This window comes from Cnephaeus nilssonii, assembly GCF_951640355.1.
Source record: "Cnephaeus nilssonii genome assembly, chromosome: 1".
Taxonomy (NCBI): Eukaryota; Metazoa; Chordata; class Mammalia; order Chiroptera; family Vespertilionidae; genus Cnephaeus; species Cnephaeus nilssonii.
The window spans coordinates 16,136,425-16,148,233 of NC_137072.1; positions in this window are offsets into that span (position 1 = coordinate 16,136,425).

Consider the following 11,809-nt stretch of genomic DNA (forward strand, 5'->3'; position numbering starts at 1 on the left):
GGAGATGTATCACAGAGGACCTTATGTCCCCAATTTTAGATTTTATTCCATAATTGAGACAGAATTGCTGAGCGAGTAAGTTTTGCATTTTAGAACAATAACTCTGGTAGCAACAGAAAAGTTGGATTGAGATTAAGTAAACTGAGATAGGAAAGTGACATGGTTGTCTTCGAAAGAGTTGATGCAAGTCTGAATTTGGGCAGTGGGAAAGGGATGAATTCCAGAGATACTTATGAGGCAGGACTTGATTCCTGTGAGAAATGAAGCAGAAAGGGAAATCAAGGATGACCTTCAGGTTTCTCTCAAGGAAAAAGAGAAGACTGGCTCAGAAGAAGACAGGCACAAAGGTGAGAGGGATCTGCTAAAGAAGGAATGGATTCTCTTGTCCCAACCCCAAAAGAAGTTTTTTATTTTCCCTAAAACTATTGAAGCAAATGTTATATAGGCACTTTAAATTTAATTATAAAGCTGAAAAGACTGGTGGATTAAAATCTTTGCTAAGATTTTACTGATTTTTTTTTTAATATTTTATTGATTTTTTTTACCGGGAGGAAGGGAGAGGGATAGAGAGTTAGAAACATCGATGAGAAGGAAACATGGAATCGAACCTGGGACCCTTCAGTCCGCAGGCCGACGCTCTGTTCACTGAGCCAAACCGGTCAGGGCGATTTTACTGATTTTTAAATGAACATAGTTAGATAAAACTACTTAGTCTTTTACCTCTAGGCTTATATGTGCCTAAATGAATCAGACTGTTGCCAATGAAAATGGGGTCCTTTCACAGGGTCAGAAGAAAAGCATTTCCAGCCCTGGCCAGTATGCTCAGTGATTAGAGCATTGGCCTGCACACCTAAGGGTCTTGGGTTCAATTCCTGGTCAAGGGCACATACCTGGGTTGCAGGTTCAATCCCCAGCCCAGCCAGAGTGCATGCAGATGGAAACCGATTGATATGTCTCTCTCACATCAATGTTTCTTTCCTCCTCTCTCTCTCTCTCTCTCTCTCTCTCTCACTCTCGCTCTCGCTCTCTCTCTCTCTCTTTCTCCCATCCTTTCCCTTCCACTCTGTCTAAAAATCAATAGAAAAAATAACTTCAAGTGAGGATTAACAACAACAACAAAAAGCATTCCAGGGACCCACGCATGGGAGTTTGTTATGATGTAGTGGTAAGGTTTTTTGAGGTTGAAATGGAAGGCTTCCCTCAGATTCCTGGGATATCATTTCTGTCTTTCCTGCTGTGAAAAAAAGTTCACCTTGTTTTCATCAAGCCCAGAATAAAGGCCAGTGTCCAAAAGTTCTGTGTCATGCCAAAGCTTAGTCCAGTTCCTCCATATCTGTCCCTATCTGGCTAGCGTAGTGTGTCCTACTGTGCTCTGGTTAGCACAGCATTGTTGTACCCAGGCTAGCATTTGGAGCCTGGACCCCAGGGGGCTGTTAGGCCCACATGGCTGTTATGAAGCGAGAACACACAAGCACGTGGGCGAGCGTGTGTCACCAAGGAAGAGAGAGGGGGGGCGGGGGCTCCTTTGTTAGGCTGAGTATATTATCTCAGGCTTTGGAAGGACCAGGCACCCTTTCAAACTAACCAACCAACTTCCCAATCATTCAGCGGCTGGCATTGGGTCCTCCCCCTAACCAATCCATTTTCTAGATTTCCCTGGGTTCCGTGTTCCTTATCCAATTCAATCCTTTTCCCAGGCTAGACAGACAGGCCTTCATGGTCACCATCATGGCTGCTACTGCCCATGCCTCAAAGTAGAAGCACCTCCCCCTGCACCATCCTAACTTCTACTAGGCATGTGCCCAGCAGAAGAATTTCTCCTTTATTGTTTATTCCTTCGTGCCATAACGTAGGCGAGTGGACCTGTTGTATCCTGGGAAGAGTGGAAAGATGGTCCTTCCTACACAAGGGGACTGAGTTGTGTTAATCCCCTTGGTGAGGCAATGCTGGGACCCCCTGGGATGCCTATAAATGTTGCAACTTCCTAACAAAGCAGGCTCAGTGTCCTATTTAGCTCCCTAGTTTATTAAGCTTAATAATGTCTGAATCACTTTGCTCCCTTCCTTTATTAATATCTAGCTACCTAGGCCAGTGGTCGGCAAACTCATTAGTCAACAGAGCCAAATATCAACAGTACAACAATTGAAATTTCTTTTGAGAGCCAAATTTTTTAAACTTAAACTTCTTCTAATGCCACTTCTTCAAAATAGACTCGCCCAGGCCGTGGTATTTTGTGGAAGAGCCACACTCAAGGGGCCAAAGAGCCGCATGTGGCTCGCGAGCTGCAGTTTGCCGACCACTGACCTAGGCTAACAATACAAGCTTCTTTTTTCATGAGCAATTATAAAATGTTTCCATTTTTAAATAGATATACAAATCCCATTTAAGAATATTTTCTTTCCTCAAATAACAGTAAACTACATAAGTATTTTTTAAAGTGATGATAGAAAGTCAATCACATTATCCTTATGGTAACCATTTCTCAGGCTTACAACACAACCACATTCCAATGGATGTTCACAATCGCTAAAAAGAAGCCACCCTCCTCAGCATCTACCTTCCTTCTAAAACACTTTATGCCAAAGAACTAACTGGCTAAGTGAGGAACAAATACAGTTATTCAAATTACAGCCAAGTAATCCACTTTCAAGATACTATTGAACTATCAAGATAATTACCAATCCCAGCTTTAATTATCACAGTGGAGAACTAATCTGGGGGAAAAAAAAAAACTCTAAAAAATTCAGAAAGTAGTTTTCTGTACGTGCTGTAACTTAAAGAGGAGGACTTTGCAGCATCGATAGTCCCAATCAAGATGAACTCAAAGAGACCCACACCTACACACATCATAATTAAAATGGCAAATATTAAAGACAAAGAAAAAATCTTAAAGACAAAGAAAATTACCTACAAAGGAGTTCCCATTATAATGTCAGCTGACTTCTCAACAGAAACATTTCAGGCCAGAAGAGATTGGCATGAAGTACTCAAAGTAATGAAAAGCAAGGGCCTAAATCCAAGACTACTGTATGCAGCAAGGCTATCATTTAAAACTGAAGGTGAAATAAAAGCTTTCCAGACCAAAGAAAAAGGTTAAAGGAATACATTACCACCAAACCAGCAATGCAAGAAATGTTAAAGGGACTGCTTTAAGAAGAAGAAAAAGAGAGAGAGAGGATTGTAGGCATAAATAAAATAAAATGGTATTAAATAAATACCTGTCAATAATAACCTTACATGTAAATGCTCTAGTCAAAAAACATAGGGTGACTAAATGGATAAGAAAAGATGACCCATATACAGTATATGTTATCTAGAAGAGACGCACCTCAGAACAAAAGATACACATAGACTGAGAGTGAAGGGATGGAAAAATATATTTCATGCAAATGAAAAGGAAAAAAAATGTTTGGGTAGCAATACTCACATCAGACAAAATATTCAAAAAAAGACAAAGATGGCCACTTCATAATACTAAAGGGAATAATTCAACAAAAAAATATAACCCTTGTATTAGAAAACTATGGTACATCTACACAATGGAATACTAGGCTGCTTTAAAAAAGAAGGAATTCTTACCAGTTGCAGCAGCATGGATGGAACTGGAGAGCATTATCCTAAGTGAAATAAGCCAGTCAGTGAAAGAAAAATACCACATTATCTTATTTTTGGATAATAAAGAATATTATAAACTGATGAACAAAGATAGATACAGAGGCAGAGAAGCATCGAACAGACTGTCAAATTACAGCGGGAAGGCTGGGGAGGGGGGTGAGGTAAGAGATCAACTGAAGGACTTATATGCATGCATATAAGCATAACCAATGGATGTAAGACACTGGGGGGTGAGGTTATGTATGGGATTGGGCGGGCAATGGGAGGATATGGACACATATGTAATACCTTAATCAATATATATATATATATATATAACTTTATATAATATATATATGAAAATATAACTTTTGTAAACATATATGTACCAAATATAGGAACACCCAAGTACATAACAAAACTCTTGATGGACTTTGAGGGAGAGATTGACAGCAATACAGTCATAGTAGAGGACCTTAACACCCCATTGACATCACTGGATAGAACTTCCAGACAAAAAAAAAATTAACAAGGATAAAAGGCCTTAAATAGATCTAACAGAACATTTCACCCCAAAGCAACAGAATATACATTCTTCTCAAATACACATGGAACACTCTCAAAGATACATCACATGTTAGGGAACAAAGTCTATACTAATTCAAGAAGATTGACATAATACCCACCATCTTCTCAGATCACAATGGCATGAAGTTAGAAATCAATTACAATAAAAAAAAACCTCAAAACACTTAAATACTTGGAGGCTAACTAACATGCTATTAAACAATGAATGGGTTACCAATGAAATCAAGCAAAAAATTAAAAACTTCCTGGAAACAAATGAAAATGAACACACAACCACCCAAAACTTATGGGACACATGAAAGCAGTTCTGAAAGGGAAATTCATAGCACTATGGAACTACCTCAAAAAATAAGAAAAGGGATGAATAAACTATCTAATATAATAAAGGCCATATATGACAAACCTACAGCCAACGTCATACTCTATGGGCAAAAACTAAAATCATTTCCCTTAAGCACAGGAACAAGACAAGGATGTCCGATGTCACCACTCTTATTCAACACTAGAGGCCCGGTGCACAAAAGCATGCACTGGGGGAGGTGGCGTCCCTCAGCCAGGCCTGCACCCTCTCCCAGTCTGGGACCCCTTGGGGGATGTCCACCTGCTGGCTTAGGCCCAATCCCCCTGGGCCTAAGTCAGCAGGTGGACATCCCTCTCATAGTCCGGGACCCCTAGCTCCTTACCGCCCACCTGATCATTGCTCCTTACCACTCTACTTGCTGCTCCTTAGCGCTGCCACTGAGGCAGGAGAGGCTCCCGCCACTGCCGCTGTGCTTGCTAGTCATGAGCCCAGCTTCTGGCTGAGCAGCACTCCCCCTGTGGGAGCACACTGACCACCAGGGGGAAGCTCCTCCATTGAGCATCTGCACCCTGGTGGTCAGTGCGCATCATCGTGACTGGTCATTCTGGTCATTCCACCATAATGGTCACTTAGGCTTTTATTATATAGATAGTACTGGAAGTCCTAGCCACAGCAATCAGACAAGAAAAAGAAATAAAAGTCATCCAAATTGGAAAGAAGAAAGTAAAACTCTTATTATTCACAGATGACATGATATTATACATAGAAAACCCTAAAGACTCGACCAAGTAACTACTAGAATTAATAAATGAATTTGGCAAGGTAGAAGGATATAAAATCAGCATCCAGAAATCTATGGCATTTTATACACCAATAATGAACTCACAGAAAGAGAAACTTTAAAAAAATCCCATTTACCATTGCAACAAAATAATAATAAGATACGTAGGAATAAACTTAACGAATGAGAAAAAATACCTGCACTTGGAACACTATAGGACATTGAAAAAAAGAAATAGAGGAAGATAAAAACAAATGGAAGCATATACCATGTTCATGGACTGGAAGAATTAACATCCTTAAGATGTCCATACTACCAATGGTATACGTCACAGAGCTATAGCAAATACTCCAACAATTTATATGGAATTTAAAAAAAAAAAAAAATACCCCAAATAGCTGCAGCAATCTTGAAAAAAATGATATAGGAGGGATCACACTATCAGATATCAAACTATAAAGCCACTGTACTCAAAACACTCTGATACTGGCACAAGAACAGGCATATAGAAAAATGGAACCGAACAGAGACCAGAAATTGACCTAAGCCATTATGCTCAATTAATATTTGACAAAGGAGGCAAGAACATGCAATGGAGTAAGGAAAGCCTCTTCAATAAGTGATGTTTGGAAATTAGACAGGTACATCAAAAAAAAAAAAAAAAGAAACTGAACCACCAACTTACACCACACAAGAATAAACTCAAAATGATATAAGACTTAAATGTAAGGCCTGAAATCATAAAAATTTTAGAAGAAACCATAAGCAGCAAAATCTCAGACATTTCTCACAGTAATATGCTTACCAATACATTTCCAAGGGCAAATGAAGTAAAAGAAAAAATAAACAAATGGGACATCAAAATAAAACACTTCTGCACAGCAAAAGAAACCATCAACAAAATGACAAGAGAGCCCACTGCATGAGAGAACACACAGAATTTGCCAATGATACATCTAATAAGGGTTAATTTCCAATATATATAAGGAACTCATACAAGTTAACAAAAGGAAGACCAAAAACCCAATTTTAAAAAATGGTACATTTACACAGCTATAAAAAAAACGAACTCTTACCATTTGCAACAGCATGGATGGACCTGGAGAGCACTATGCTAAGCGAAATAAGCCAGTCAGAGAAAGATAAGTATCACGTGATCTCACTCATATGTGGAATCTAATGAACAACATAAACTGATGAACAAAATAGATCCAGAGACATAGAATCACAGAACAGACTGTTGAACCTCAGAGGGAAGGCAGGGGAGGATGAGTGGGTGGGAAGAGATCAACCAATAAACTTGTATTCATATATGCATAACCCATGGACACTGACAATAGGGTGGTGAAGGCCTAGGGGGAGATGATTAGAAGAGGTCAATGGGGGGAAAGCAGACATATGTAATACTTTCAACAATAAAGATTAAAAAATAAATAAATATATGGGTAAAAAGAAAAAAAAATGGGCCTGAATAGAAATTTCTCCAAAGAGGACATACAAATGGCCAAGAGACATATGAAAAAATTCTCAAAGTCACTAATCATCAGAGAAATGCAAACCAAAATCAAAATGAGGTATCACCTCACATCTGTCAGAATGGCTATCATCAAAATATCAACAAACAACAAATGTTGGTGAGGATGTGGAGAAAATGTAATCCTAGTACACTACTGGTGGGAATGCAGACTGGTGCAGTCACTATGGAAAACAGTATAGAGTTACCTCAAAATATTAAAAATTAAACTCCCATTTGACCTAATGATCCCACTTCTCAGAATATATCCTAAGAAGTCAGAAACACCAATCAGAAAGAACATATACACCCCTATGTTCATAGCAGCATTATTTATAAGAGCTAAGATTTTGAAATAGCCCAAGTACCGATCAACAGATGAGTAGATAAAAAAGCTGTGGTACATTTACACTATGGAATACTATGCAACTATAAAAAAGAGGGATCTCTTACCCTTTGGGACAGCATGAATGGACCTGGAAATATTATGCTAAGTGAAATAAGCAATTTGAGAAAGACAAATATCACACGATCTCACTTATTTGTGGAATCTAATAAACAAAATGAATTGAACAACAAAATAAGACCCAAAGCATGGAGGCATGGAACAGACTGACACACCTCAATGTAGGGTTGAAGGGACGAGAGGAGAAAAACCAAAGAACTTATATATTTATTTGCATAGCCCATGGACACGGGCAATAAGGCAGTGAAGACCTGGGGAGGGGGAGGTTAGGGGCTGGGAGAAGTGGGAAAAGGGGAGGAGGGAAATGGGAGACATTTGTAATATTATAAACAATAAGAAACATATTTTATAAAAAAGAAGAAAGAAAGAGGCAGAGGAGTCAGACTAAAGGGAAGAGATGCAAGAACTCCACCTGTTGGTATTGGCTTTGAAGATGGAAGAATCGTAATCCAAGGAATATGGGTGACTTCTAGAAGCTGGAAAGTGCAAACAAATGGATTCTGTCCTAGAGCCCCAGAAAGGAGCCAGCCCTGCCCACATCTTGATTTAGCCCAATGAGACCCATTTTCCCCTTTTATCATCATTGATGTTTCTATCTCTCTCTCCCTCTCTCTTCCTCTCTTAAATCAATAAAAAAAATATTTTTTTAAAAAGACACAACTAAGAAAATGAAAAGGCAAGTCACAGAGTGGAAATAATTCTGGCAATATATGTACCTAACAAACTACTCATACCAACTACAAACCATTTTTTTCAAACAAAAGAATAAAATAGGCAACTCAATAGGAAAAAATGATGAGCAAATGATTCACAGACTATATCCAAATAACCTATGAGGATATGAAAAAGTATTCAATTTCATTAGTTATGAGAGACATGCAAATCAAACTCACAGATGAGACATCTAACACCTGCTCACTCCAGCTCCATAGCTGCTGCCATTTTTGTTGGGATTTATTTATCTTCTATAATTGAAACTCTGTAGCCTTGAGTGGAGGCCAGGGCCAGCCAGGGCGGGCAGGAAGCTTGGCTTCCTCCATCGCCGGGGGCAACCCAAGCCTCTTGCTCTCTCCAGCTCCATGGCCAGCCGCCATCTTGGTTGGGTTAACCTTTTGCACTCGGATGTTGAGTGTGACTCGACACGGTTAGCATCGGTAGCAGCTCTTTTTATACTCTGAATGTATCAATAATTTGAAATATAAAAAAATCCAAATAAATAAGTTTGTATGAAAAGAAACTACAGTTTTTTATTCTACTGCCGTGCTTTGTAAAATCTGGGGTATTTAAAAAATTAAATCCTGAGTAGAATAAAGGAATCGAGAAAAAAGCGAGTGCAAAGGGTTAATTTGCATACTTGCTCCTGATTGGCTGGTGGGTGTGGCTTGTGGGCATAGCAGAGTGATGGTTAATTTGCATGTTTCTCTTTTATTAGTGTAGATTCCTAACTGGACTTTCTTTGCATTTCTGATGTCCATTCTCTACTCTAAAACCAGAGTGAGCCTTTAAATTTTTATTTAAATCATCTCATTTTATTTATTTTTTTTAATCAGCATCCAAGGATATTTTTTTCCATTAATTTTTTTCAAGAGAGTGTAAGAGAGAGGGAAAGACAGAGAGAAATATCAATGTGAGAGAACCACATCGATTAGTTGCCTCCTGCATATGCCTGGACCAGGGCCCAGGCCAGGGTGGGCGGGGGGGACGAGGTATGTGCCTTAACTGGAATCAAACCTGGGACCCTTTGGTCCACAGGCCAACACTCTATCCACTGAGCCAAACTGGCTAGGGCTAAATCATCTTACTTTATTGTTCAAAACCATTCAGTGACTCTCCATGTCACTCAAAGCAAAAGGCAGAATTCTCACAATGGTCTGCATGATCCTCCAATATCTCTAATTCTCAGTAATGTTATTTCCCTCCTTTCGCAAGATCAAAAGAATAAGTCAACACAATTCTACAGTCTGATATTTTTCTACTTAGTTACCTAAACTTCCCAACCCTGTAGGCATATGATATATGCCCTTCCCCAACACACACACACACACACACACACACACAGAGAGAGAGAGAGAGAGAGAGAGAGAGAGAGAGAGAGAGAGAGAGAAAATCAAAGCAGCATAAAGCTCCTACCACCCTTTGAACAGGGAAACCGAGGGGAAAGGTGACATTACCTGAACCTGGTGGAGACGGCCTCCCACAGCTGGTGCTCAGACCTCTGATGCGGGCCTGTAGTTTGATCATGCTGAGTGCAGAGGAGAGGCAGATGCAGCTCGGTGCTTCTGAAACTCTAACTCCTGGATGCTTGTTTCTGGGCTGTTATTCATAACCCAGAGGGCACAGGATATGTCTAAAGGAGCTGGGTTCTGAGGTTGCCTGTCCTAAGCAGGGTGAGATCAACAAGACCAGGGTGCTGGAAGTTCTTCCTAACTTCCAGCCTTCTAACCTTCTGCCAGTGACTACCATTAGGAGACACTAACTCTCAGCTGGTAAGGGAGATGGCTAAATAAAGTTTACAAATTCCCAACCTCAGGATCACTGAGAGAAATACAGAGGGGCAGGCTTGAAACTAAGAGACTCAAGTAAGTAAGTGCTCCCAAACAGAATGTTGTAATGCCTTTAGGTTGCTCAAGACCTGGCCACAGATTAAAGTTCTGTGAGTTCTTAAAAGTGTCACACATATTTATTTTCAGGTTGATATTTAGATCCTTGATTCACTGACTGGTATAGGAACTGACTGGTATAACAAAGTTGTCATAGGTTAGGTTCCAAATAAGCAGGCACTGAGAAAGAATTGAGCTGCAAAATACTTATTAGAGATTAAAATCAGTAGTGGGAAAGGAGAGGAAGAATGATTGAGGAGAATAGTTCTCAAACATTGGAATCACCCAGAAATTGCTGCTACACACTCCCATAATATCTGCTTTAGTAGTTCTGAGAATTCGCATTTTTTAAAATATCTCAGTTCAGTAGGAGAATACTCAAGCTATAATGGAGATTCAAAAAAAGCTTTGGTCACCCTGGCAGATAGCTCTCAGGAGAGTGTTGCCCATCAGATGATAACCCGCTGGGCCAAAAGAATCAGGCCCATGTCCCCTCATTTCTCAGTCACTGGCCACAGAGAAGAGCATGAAGTTGAGGAGGCCAGCTCTGTATAGCTGAGGCAGGCTCTGAAGACGTTACAAGCTGTCTTCCTATCTTCCAGTGTTAGGCAGTAATCCTTCCTGATGGCAGATCAGGTGATACATCTCCATATCTACAAAAAGGTGGAAATAGTTTCTTCACTATGGACTACTGTATGTCTTTTAAATTTTCAAACAAATATCCAATCTATATATATAAAAGGCTAAGCAACTGTCCGACTGCCCGAATGGTAGCTATGATGCACAATGATCACCAGGGGGCAGATGCTCAATGCAGGAGCTGCCAAGCTGTGGTGACTTGGCAGTGGTGGTCCTGGAACCAGAAGAGGGAGCCCGATTCTGGGGTGCATCATCTGAGAACCACCCTCTTACAATTGAGGACTCCTTGGGGATGTCGGAGAGCCGGTTTCACCCCGATCTCCAAAGATGAGGCCAAGGGACCCCACCTGCCGAGGGACCTCCCTCACTCCACAGATACCCTTTCAGCCATGGCGCTGCCCCAGGTGCTGGGCCAGGGAGGGACCACAGGAGGTTGGCTCCAGGGGATGTCTGACCCCATCTCCCCCAGTCCCACCCTGCCAGCCACCTTCTAATTAATTTCCTTTCAATGTGCACAAATCTGTGCACCGAAGCACTAGTATTCAAATAAAATGCAAAATACGGAACTATGGTTCCCTATACAACCATGAAACACAATGAAAAGAAAAATATGCTTATAAAATGAATGTGATATCTCTGTGTCCTCATATTGTTCTGAAATAATTGTGCAATAAATCTATAAAACAAAGCTATCTTGAAAAAATAATACATGGTGCAATTAAGGATGTTAGAGCTCTTCTGAAAGATATAGATGTAAAACCCAAGTATAATGGGTAAAATTAATATTTTAATTATTTAAAATACTTTCTTGGTTGAAAACATAAACTAAGTTCAAACCATGGTTAGTCTAATTATGAATTTATACTGAAACCAAGAATAAACTTGTTGATGAATTATAAATATTTCAACATTAATATTAAGTATATTTAAATGTACTATATCTCCAGCTTAAATTCTTATATCTACATATATTTTAAAGCATTAAAACTTTATTTTTATATGTATCCAGAATCACAAAAAAAATTTTTTTTTAATTTAGAAGGTAACTAGCAGGAGCTTTTCATTATGAGAAATGAGTCAAATATGTACTACATAAAAGTATCTCTTCTATTTTAAAATCTATTTTCTTAACAGAATGAGTTAGATTCATGTTTGTTTTATTTTGCAAATCCCATTGTTGTGTATAAAACTCAGGTTTATTTCATAATGACTCTTCAGAGCTAGTTGATTCCATCTTCATGACAGTAATAAGTTTATTCAAAAGTTGCCATATTAAAAGATGCAAAGTCTAAAATATTCATAAAAATGGCTGAAATAGGTGTCAACA